Genomic DNA, 10000 nt, shown 5'->3' with positions numbered 1-10000 from the left:
CACATGCATAGTGTTGTGACGTCGTTAAAGAAGACTTGACAAAAAAAAATAAAATAAATAAATACAAAAAATCGAGCGGGTATTGGCATAGGTTTGCCCGACGGTAGAACGACACACGAACACATGCATAGAGTTTGTGAAGATTGTCAACTTGCATGTATCGGGTACTAGCGGCCTGTGTGTGCCCGACGGAGACGGCAGAACGACACACGGACACATGCATAGAGTTGTGACGTCGTTAAAGAAGACTTGACAAAAAAAAAAAAAAATAAATACAAAAAAATCAAGCGGGTATTGGCATAGGTTTGCCCGACGGCAGAACGACACGCGAACACATGCATAGAGTTTGTGACCGTTGTCAACTTGAATGTATCGGGCGCTGGCTGGGATGTGCCCGGCGGAGACGGCAGAACGACACGCGAACACATGCATAGAGTTTGTGACCGTTGTCAACTTGCATGAATCGGGTACTGGCCTGTGTGCGCCCGACGTTGACGGTAGAACGACCCACGAGCACATGCATAGAGTTTGTGACCGTTGTCAACTTGCGTGTATCGGGTACTGGCCTGTGTGTGCCCGACGTTGACGGCAGAACGACCCGCGAACACATGCATAGAGTTGTGACCATTGTCAACTTGAATGTATCGGGCGCTGGCTTGATTGTGTGCCCGACGGAGACGGCAGAACGACCCACGAACACATGCATAGAATTTGGACTTCCTTGAAGAAGACGTTGACATAAAAAAAAAAAAAAAGTCAAGCGGGTACTGGCTCAAGTGTGCCCGACGGTGACGGTAGAACGACCCGCGAACACATGCATAGAGTTGTGACCATTGTCAACTTGAATGTATCGGGCGCTGGCTGGGATGTGCCCGGCGGAGACGGCAGAACGACACGCGAACACATGCATAGAGTTTGTGACCGTTGTCAACTTGAATGTATCGGGCGCTGGCTGGGATGTGCCCGGCGGAGACGGCAGAACGACACGCGAACACATGCATAGAGTTTGTGACCGTTGTCAACTTGCATGAATCGGGTACTGGCCTGTGTGCGCCCGACGTTGACGGCAGAACGACCCGCGAGCACATGCATAGAGTTGTGACCGTTGTCAACTTGAATGTATCGGGCGCTGGCTGGGATGCGCCCGGCGGAGACGGCAGAACGACACGCGAACACATTCATAGTGTTGTGACCGTCGTCAACTTGAATGTATCGGGCGCTGGCTAGGATGTGCGCGGCGGAGACGGCAGAACGACACGCGAACACATGCATAGAGTTTTGACCACTGTCAACTTTAATGTATCGGGCGCTGGCTAGGATGTGCGCGGCGGAGACGGCAGAACGACACGCGAACACATGCATAGAGTTTGTGACCATTGTCAACTTGCGTGTATCGGGTACTGGCCTGTGTGTGCCCGACGTTGACGGCAGAACGACCCGCGAACACATGCATAGAGTTGTGACCATTGTCAACTTGAATGTATCGGGCGCTGGCCTGTGTGTGCCCGACGGAGACGGCAGAACGACCCACGAACACATGCATAGAATTTGGACTTCCTTGAAGAAGACGTTGACATAAAAAAAAAAAAAAAAAAGTCAAGCGGGTACTGGCTCAAGTGTGCCCGACGGTGACGGTAGAACGACCCGCGAACACATGCATAGAGTTGTGACCATTGTCAACTTGAATGTATCGGGCGCTGGCTGGGATGTGCCCGGCGGAGACGGCAGAACGACACGCGAACACATGCATAGAGTTTGTGACCGTTGTCAACTTGAATGTATCGGGCGCTGGCTGGGATGTGCCCGGCGGAGACGGCAGAACGACACGCGAACACATGCATAGAGTTTGTGACCGTTGTCAACTTGCATGAATCGGGTACTGGCCTGTGTGCGCCCGACGTTGACGGTAGAACGACCCACGAGCACATGCATAGAGTTGTGACCGTTGTCAACTTGAATGTATCGGGCGCTGGCTGGGATGCGCCCGGCGGAGACGGCAGAACGACACGCGAACACATGCATAGTGTTGTGACCATCGTCAACTTGAATGTATCGGGCGCTGGCTAGGATGTGCGCGGCGGAGACGGCAGAACGACACGCGAACACATGCATAGAGTTTTGACCACTGTCAACTTGAATGTATCGGGCGCTGGCCTGTGTGTGCCCGACGGAGACGGCAGAACGACCCACGAACACATGCATAGAATTTGGACTTCCTTGAAGAAGACGTTGACTTAAAAAAAAAAAAAAAAAGTCAAGCGGGTACTGGCTCAAGTGTGCCCGACGGTGACGGTAGAACGACCCGCGAACACATGCATAGAGTTGTGACCATTGTCAACTTGAATGTATCGGGCGCTGGCTGGGATGTGCCCGGCGGAGACGGCAGAACGACACGCGAACACATGCATAGAGTTGTGACCGTTGTCAACTTGAATGTATCGGGCGCTGGCTGGGATGTGCCCGGCGGAGACGGCAGAACGACACGCGAACACATGCATAGAGTTTGTGACCACTGTCAACTTGCATGTATCGGGTACTGGCCTGTGTGCGCCCGACGTTGACGGTAGAACGACCCACGAGCACATGCATAGAGTTGTGACCGTTGTCAACTTTAATGTAGCGGGTACTGGCCTGTGTGTTCCCGACGTTGACGGCAGAACGACACGCGAACACATGCATAGAGTTGTGACCGTTGTCAACTGAAATGTATCGGGCGCTGGCTGGGATGTGCCCGGCGGAGACGGCAGAACGACACGCGAACACATGCATAGAGTTTTGACCACGTTACAGAGGACGTTGACAAAAAAAAAATAATAATAATAATATCAAAAAAAAAAAAACATGGTCAACTTTAGTGTAACGGGTATTGGCTTAAGTGTGTGACCCAATGGTCAGAATGAGTGGGCAGAGTGAATCGGATTATATATTAAGGGGAGTGTCTTGTCTCGCCGGTCGATCTTCAAATTGTAGAAGTTTCCTCATATATCTCCTTGATTTCGTCAAGATATATCCGGCACGGGAGCAACCCCGACACTCCTCTGAAAATACGGGTCGCTCCCATGTGAGAAGGTCGATGGTGTGATCGACGGCACGAGTGTCATGCGACCGGGCGAGGGCCGAGTAATTAGCCGACGGTGATGCACACATGCGTAGGCATGGGACCCGTTGTCGTTGCACGAGTCTGTGAGACGGGGCGCCGCCGGACAAGACATACCCGGCACGGGAGCAACCCCGGCACTCCTCTGAAAACACGGGTTGCTCCCGGGTGAGAAGGTCGATGGTGCGGTCGATGGCACGAGTGTCATGCGACCGGGCGAGGGCCGAGATTTAGGCCGACGGTGATGCACACAGGCGTAGGCTGGGACTCGTCGTGTTGCACGAGTCTGTGAGACGGGGCGACGGCCGACCTCGACGGCAGGCCGCCCGATGCATCCGCAAGGTGTGGCTCTCGTCCGAGATTTTGAGATCTCTTTAGTGTAGCGGGTATTGGCTTAAGTGTGTGATCCAATGGTCAGAACGAGCGGGCAGAGTGAATCGGATTCTATATATGAGGGGGGTAGTAGAGTCGATCCAAGACTCGAGAAGGCTTTTAATGTCTGTCGTGTGTGTATGCGTGTCATGGTTGGACTCCAGCGGGCCCTTTCGGTAGGGTCAGCCGTCGTTTCATCGCGACCATGTGTTGCAACTCGGCGCTCAGAGCGGGGGTTTTCACCCACTCGCCCCGTGAGCAGAGGTGTCCCTCCGTGCACACGTATATATCGACGTTCAGATATGAAGCTTTCGCGGACGGGAGTCCACCCGAGACTCGAAAAGGCTCCTTGCCTGTGGTGCGTAAATATGTTTTTGCACGTCAGACCCTTGCTGGCCTTCTCGGTAGGGTCAGCCGTCGTTTCATCGCGACCATGTGTTGCAACTCGGCGCTCGGTGCGGGGGTTTTCACCCACTCGCCCCGTGAGTAGAAGGTTCTTTCGTGCATATGTATATATACAATCCCAGATATTGAGCTTTTTCATCCGCAGAACCCCCGGTGGAGAAGAGAGAGAGTAGAGATGAGAGAGAAAGGAGAAGGGAGAAGGCCTCTCGCGTTGCGTGGTCGATGGCACGAGTGCCATGCGACCAGGCGAAAGGCAAACGGCAAGCCGACGGCGACGGCAGGCCGCCCGACTCACCCGCAGAGAATCTGGGTCTCGTTCGAGATTTCGAGATCTCTTAAGTGTAGCGGGTATTGGCTTAAGTGTGTGATCCAATGGTCAGAACGAGCGGGCAGAGTGAATCGGATTCTATATATGAGGGGGGTAGTAGAGTCGATCCAAGACTCGAGAAGGCTTTTAATGTCTGTCGTGTGTGTATACGTGTCATGGTTGGACTCCAGCGGGCCCTTTCGGTAGGGTCAGCCGTCGTTTCATCGCGACCATGTGTTGCAACTCGGCGCTCAGAGCGGGGGTTTTCACCCACTCGCCCCGTGAGCAGAGGTGTCCCTCCGTGCACACGTATATATCGACGTTCAGATATTGAGCCTTTTCATCCGCAGAACCCCCGGTGGAGAAAGAGCAGGACCTCGGTGTCGTCAGATATCGAGCTTTCTCCACGGGACCCGTTCGGGCATGCTGCCGTTGCTGCGACCATGTGTTGCACTCGGCGCTCGGTACGGGCTTTTTCATCCAAGCAACGAATGCACGCTCGAGGCGTGCGATTGCTCTCCCCTGTTCCAGTGGACGAGCCGTCGCCCTCCCGCGTCGCTTCGAACCGGTCCCGTCTCCGAGGCGGGACCACTGCGACTCCTCTCGAGACGACCCAGTCGACTCGGGTAGAGATACACACCTCGAGAATCCCTTCGGGCGGTTCTTCGATCACTGTACCGTAATAGCACGGCATCGACAATTGAGAATTCAGAGAGAGAGAGAGGGGAGTGCGAGAGCGACTCCCGGACGGCGAACGGGCCCAGCCCGGTTCTGTCGACCGTTACCTGGTTGATCCTGCCAGTAGTCATATGCTTGTCTCAAAGATTAAGCCATGCACGTCTAAGTACAATCCTGAACATACAAGAGAAACTGCAGATGGCTCATTAGATCAGTTATGGTTTATTGGAGAAAGTCTTATACCATGGATAACTGTGGTAATTCTAGAGCTAATACATGCAACAAAGCGCCGACCCTTCGGGGGAAGCGTGCTCTTATTAGGAACAAGGCCAGCCCGGTCCTTTCGGGGTCCGGTCTCCGCTGGTGAACTCTAGATAATCATGCCGATCGCACGGTCTTGCACCGGCGACGCTCCCTTCAAAAGTCTGCTCTATCAACTTTCGATGGTAAGTTATGCGCTTATCATGGTTGTGACGGGTAACGGAGAATCAGGGTTCGATTCCGGAGAGGGAGCCTGAGAAACGGCTACCACATCCAAGGAAGGCAGCAGGCACGCAAATTACCCACTCCTGACACGGGGAGGTAGTGACAAAAAATAACGATACAGGCCTCTTCGGAGGCCCTGTGATCGGAATGAGTACACTTTAAATCCTTTAACGAGGATCTACTGGAGGGCAAGTCTGGTGCCAGCAGCCGCGGTAATTCCAGCTCCAGCAGCGTATATTAAATTTGCTGCAGTTAAAAAGCTCGTAGTCGGATTTCTGGCCGGGGCGGGCGGTCCGCCGTGAGGCGTGCACTGCCCGTTCCCCTTCTCCCCGTCAAACGGGAGTCGTGGGAGATTTTTCCCGGCCAGTGATTCGGTTGGTCGTGCGGTGCTCTTAACTGAGTGCCGTGCGAGACTGGAACGTTTACTTTGAGAAAATTGAAGTGTTCAAAGCAGGCCAAAGTGCCCGAACAGCTCAGCATGGAATAGTGGAAGAGGACCTCGGTTCTATTTCGTTGGTCTTGAGATCCTGAGGTAATGATCAAGAGGGACTGCCGGGGGCATTCGTATTGCGGCGTGAGAGGTGAAATTCTTGGATCGTCGCAAGACGCCCGACAGCGAAAGCATTTGCCAAGAATGTCTTCATTGATCAAGAACGAAAGTCGGAGGATCGAAGGCGATCAGATACCGCCCTAGTTCCGACCATAAACGATACCGACTCGTAATTCGCCGGCGTTCCTCCCATGACGCGGCGGGCAACTCTCCGGAAAACCAAAGTCTTTGGGTTCCGGGGGAAGTATGGTTGCAAAGCTGAAACTTAAAGGAATTGACGGAAGGGCACCACCAGGAGTGGAGCCTGCGGCTTAATTTGACTCAACACGGGGAAACCTACCCGGCCCGGACACAGTGAGGATTGACAGATTGAGAGCTCTTTCTTGATTTTGTGGATGGTGGTGCATGGCCGTTCTTAGTTGGTGGAGTGATTTGTCTGGTTAATTCCGATAACGAACGAGACTCTTGCTTGCTAAATAGTCCGGCCACCCGTCGTGGTGAGCCGCGAACTTCTTAGAGGGACAAATGGCTTTCAGCCATACGAGATGGAGCAATAACAGGTCTGTGATGCCCTTAGATGTCCGGGGCCGCACGCGCGCTACACTGGCGCAAGCAGCGGGTACATTTGCCCTCGGCCGAAAGGTCCGGGTAATCCGCTGAGACTTCTCCGTGCTGGGGACAGGGACTTGTAATTGTGTCCCTTGAACGAGGAATTCCAAGTAAACGCGAGTCATCAGCTCGCATTGATTACGTCCCTGCCCTTTGTACACACCGCCCGTCGCTACTACCGATCGAATGACTTAGTGAGGCCATCGGATCGACCGTCTGGCACCCCCGGCTTCGGCCGGTTGTCGAGGCGCGACGAGAAGACGGTCAAACTTGATCATTTAGAGGAAGTAAAAGTCGTAACAAGGTTTCCGTAGGTGAACCTGCGGAAGGATCATTAACAGAACCCTTCCCCTCCGTGATCGGAGAGGGAACAAAGGGGGAATGTCGGAAAAGCCGTCACAGAGAGACACGCGGAGAGAGCAAATTGGAAAAGCCGGGGGGACTCGAGCGGGGTTTTCACCGCCTCCTTCCCCGTTCCACGGTCGAGGTCAGACCCCGCGCTTCGCCTTCGCTCTCTCCGACAAAAAGGAGACGGGCGTGTCACACACAGACCAGCCCGGGGAGTACCCGGTTCTTCTCTCGTCGTCTGTCTCACGGAGTCTCGCACTCCCGGTAGCTTCGAGGGAGAAGTCCCGCAAGGGTGGAGACGCCGTCGCCGTCCGCGGCGCGGCGCTCCTCGAGGCATTCTCCGCAGGGCAGAGAAGGGGCACCGGTGTCGCCCGATTTCCCCCCAGTCGGCGAGTCTGACTCGCGCGACCCGCCCTCGCGGCGGTGGGGGGAAGGAGGGAGCCCGCTTCCCCCCTCGGCTCGACGGAGGATATTTCTTTCCAGTCACAAGCAAAGAAGGCACAGAGTCCCCGTGTCCTTTCTCCTTCCGTTCCACTTCTTCCCTCGGCTCTGAGGAGAGTTTGCGAACGCGGGAGTCTTCCAGTGGCAAATGACAATTCTTGGTGGTGGATCACTCGGCTCGTGCGTCGATGAAGAACGCAGTTAGATGCGAGAATTCATGTGAATTGCAGAACTCACTGATCATCGACTTATTCGAACGCAAATGGCGGCTCGGGGATGCTCTGCTCCTCGAGCCACGTCCGTCTGAGCGTCTGAAGACAATCACTCACAGAGTCGGCGTGTTCGCGCGCCGGAGGAGCGCCCGGCCGCAGCCGTCCCTTCGACGGCCGGCTGCGTCGGGTCAGTGTCAGATGGAGTTCTGTGATGTCGGCGCCGGTGAAACTCGGCGAGCAGGCTCGATCGGTAACCGGGGGTTCGTCGGTCGTGCGACGTGCCATCGGGGTGTAGACGTATGCGCCCGTGGTGCGGTCCAGCGTCCGACCCCCCGGAACGGTCGAGGAGCCTCTGCCGGGCAGAGCCGGTCGACCCAATCGCGGGGTCTCTCGTCCTCCCGTCTGCGTTCTCGCAGGCGCATGGTAGGCCACCCTTTCCCGCCGGCGACCCGATTCTTCGGGGAGCGCCGGGGAAGGAGAGACCCCGGGTCGCCGCTATGACTCCGATCACGTTCCACGTGTCTTTCACGATTCCAGACCTCAGATCGGATGAGATTACCCGCTGGATTTAAGCATATCACTAAGCGGAGAGAAAAGAAACTAACAAGGATTCCTTCAGTAGCGGCGAGCGAAGCAGGAAGAGCCCATCGCCGAATCCCCGCGCCCGTTTGCGGTGCGAGGGACCTGTGGCGTAAGGAAACTGAACTCCGGTCGACAGAGTCCGGCCGCAGTCCACTGTGATCGGGGCTGCAGCTTACCCGCAGCGGGTGTAAGGCCCGTAGGGCGGACTCGAAGGCCGGAGGGAAAGCTTTCCAAGAGTCGGGTTGTTTTAGAATGCAGCCCAAAGAGGGGTGGTGAACTCCATCCAAGGCTCAATACTATGCACGAGACCGATAGTCAACAAGTACCGTGAGGGAACGTTGAAAAGAACTTTGAAGAGAGGGTTCAACATTGCGTGAAACTGCCAAGAAGTAAACGGATGAGTGCCGCATGCTACATGGGGCGTCCGGTTGATTCAGGCGCGGTCGGCGCGGCAGCGTGTGCGGGTTCGGATCCCTCGGGACCGACCCGCGGCGCTTCGCCGTCCGGTCCGCGTCGCACTTCTACCGTTCGGCGCCCTTCCCGGCGACCGACCGAAGAGCGGAGCAGAGGGGCGGGCGAGGCTGCGGCGTGCGGGGGCTTCGGCCCTCGCCGTCTTACGCCGCCCGTCACGGTTGCTCACTGCGCTCTCTGTCGAGGACTCTGCGTGACGGCCTGCCCCCCCGGGGGTTCAGGCAGCGGGGTCCGGGCCACCGGCGTCTCCGTCGGTCGCGTGCACAGCTTGCTGTCGCGTGGCCGGCGGGATCCGGAGGGTCCGGTCTCGCCGCGGCTTCGGCCGAAGCGGAGGGTCTGTCGGGCGTGAGCGAGGCCTCCTCATTCGACCCGTCTTGAAACACGGACCAAGGAGTCTAAGCAGGCTTGCAAGTCGAGGGGGTCTACCGAAACCTATCCTGGCATAACGAAAGTGAAGGTCGGCACAGGGCCGTCACGAGGCGGGATCCCGGCCCTCTGGGTCGGGCGCACCGCCACCCCGTTCCGTCCGGCTCGTCCGGTGGAGCGGAGGAAGAGCAAGCATGCTAAAACCCGAAAGATGGTGAACTATGCTCGGGCAGGAGGAAGCCAGAGGAAACTCTGGTGGATGTCCGCAGCGGTTCTGACGTGCAAATCGATCGTCCGACCTGAGTATAGGGGCGAAAGACTTATCGAACCATCTAGTAGCTGGTTCCTTCCGAAGTTTCCCTCAGGATAGCTGGTGCTCGGGAGATATTCGTGAACAATTTTATCTGGTAAAGCGAATGATTAGAGGCCTTGGGGCCGAAACGACCTCAACCTATTCTCAAACTTTCAATTGGTAAGAGGTCCGACTCGCTGGCTTGGAGCCGGACGAGTGAGAATGAACGAGTGCTCAGTGGGCCACTCTTGGTAAGCAGGACTGGCGCTGTGGGATGAACCAAACGCCTGGCTAAGCCGTCCGACTCGGTCGCACATCAGAGCCCACAAAAGGTGTTGGTTGATACAGACAGCAGGACGGTGGCCATGGAAGTCGGCATCCGCTAAGGAGTGTGTAACAACTCACCTGCCGAATCAACTAGCCCTGAAAATGAATGGCGCTGAGCGTGATGGCTGTGCCGGGCCGTCGGGGCAAGGAGAACCGAATAGAGTCGGCCTCGACGAGTAGGAAGGACGCCACGGTGAGCTAAGAAGCGGTCCGGGCGAGAGCCCGCGTGGAGCCGCCGTGGGCGCAGATCTTGGTGGCAGTAGCAAATACTCTAACGAGAGCCTGGAGGGCCGAGTTGCGGAGAAGGGTTCCATGTGAACAGCAGTTGCACATGGGTCAGTCGATCCTAAGCCCTAGGGAAGTTCCGCTCCGAGCGGCCGCGAGAGCCACGCCGACCTCCCTCCCGGGAACGGCGGGGTGATCGCACCCTGGGCGAAAGGGAACCGGGTCAATATTC

General features: G+C 56.3%; 3 non-coding genes across 3 annotated transcripts in view; all 3 read left to right on the top strand.

The window, feature by feature from the left end:
- The first annotated feature begins 4963 nt into the window (after nt 1-4963).
- LOC139968354 (small subunit ribosomal RNA) lies at nt 4964-6841 on the top strand. Its single transcript, XR_011793359.1, has one exon. It is a non-coding gene; the product is annotated as a small subunit ribosomal RNA (ribosomal RNA).
- A 605-nt stretch (nt 6842-7446) lies between these two features.
- On the top strand, nt 7447-7606 carry LOC139968244 (5.8S ribosomal RNA). The gene has a single exon (XR_011793281.1). It is a non-coding gene; the product is annotated as a 5.8S ribosomal RNA (ribosomal RNA).
- A 434-nt stretch (nt 7607-8040) lies between these two features.
- Nucleotides 8041-10000, top strand: part of LOC139968421 (large subunit ribosomal RNA) — a 4028-nt gene continuing 2068 nt past the window's right edge. Inside the window, exon 1 of the ribosomal RNA XR_011793419.1 lies at nt 8041-10000. This exon is cut by the window's right edge and continues 2068 nt beyond it. This is a non-coding gene — a ribosomal RNA (large subunit ribosomal RNA).

Source organism: Apostichopus japonicus, chromosome 5 (genome assembly GCF_037975245.1).
Source record: "Apostichopus japonicus isolate 1M-3 chromosome 5, ASM3797524v1, whole genome shotgun sequence".
Classification (NCBI taxonomy): domain Eukaryota; kingdom Metazoa; phylum Echinodermata; class Holothuroidea; order Aspidochirotida; family Stichopodidae; genus Apostichopus; species Apostichopus japonicus.
This window is presented reverse-complemented; position numbering and strand designations above follow the sequence as displayed.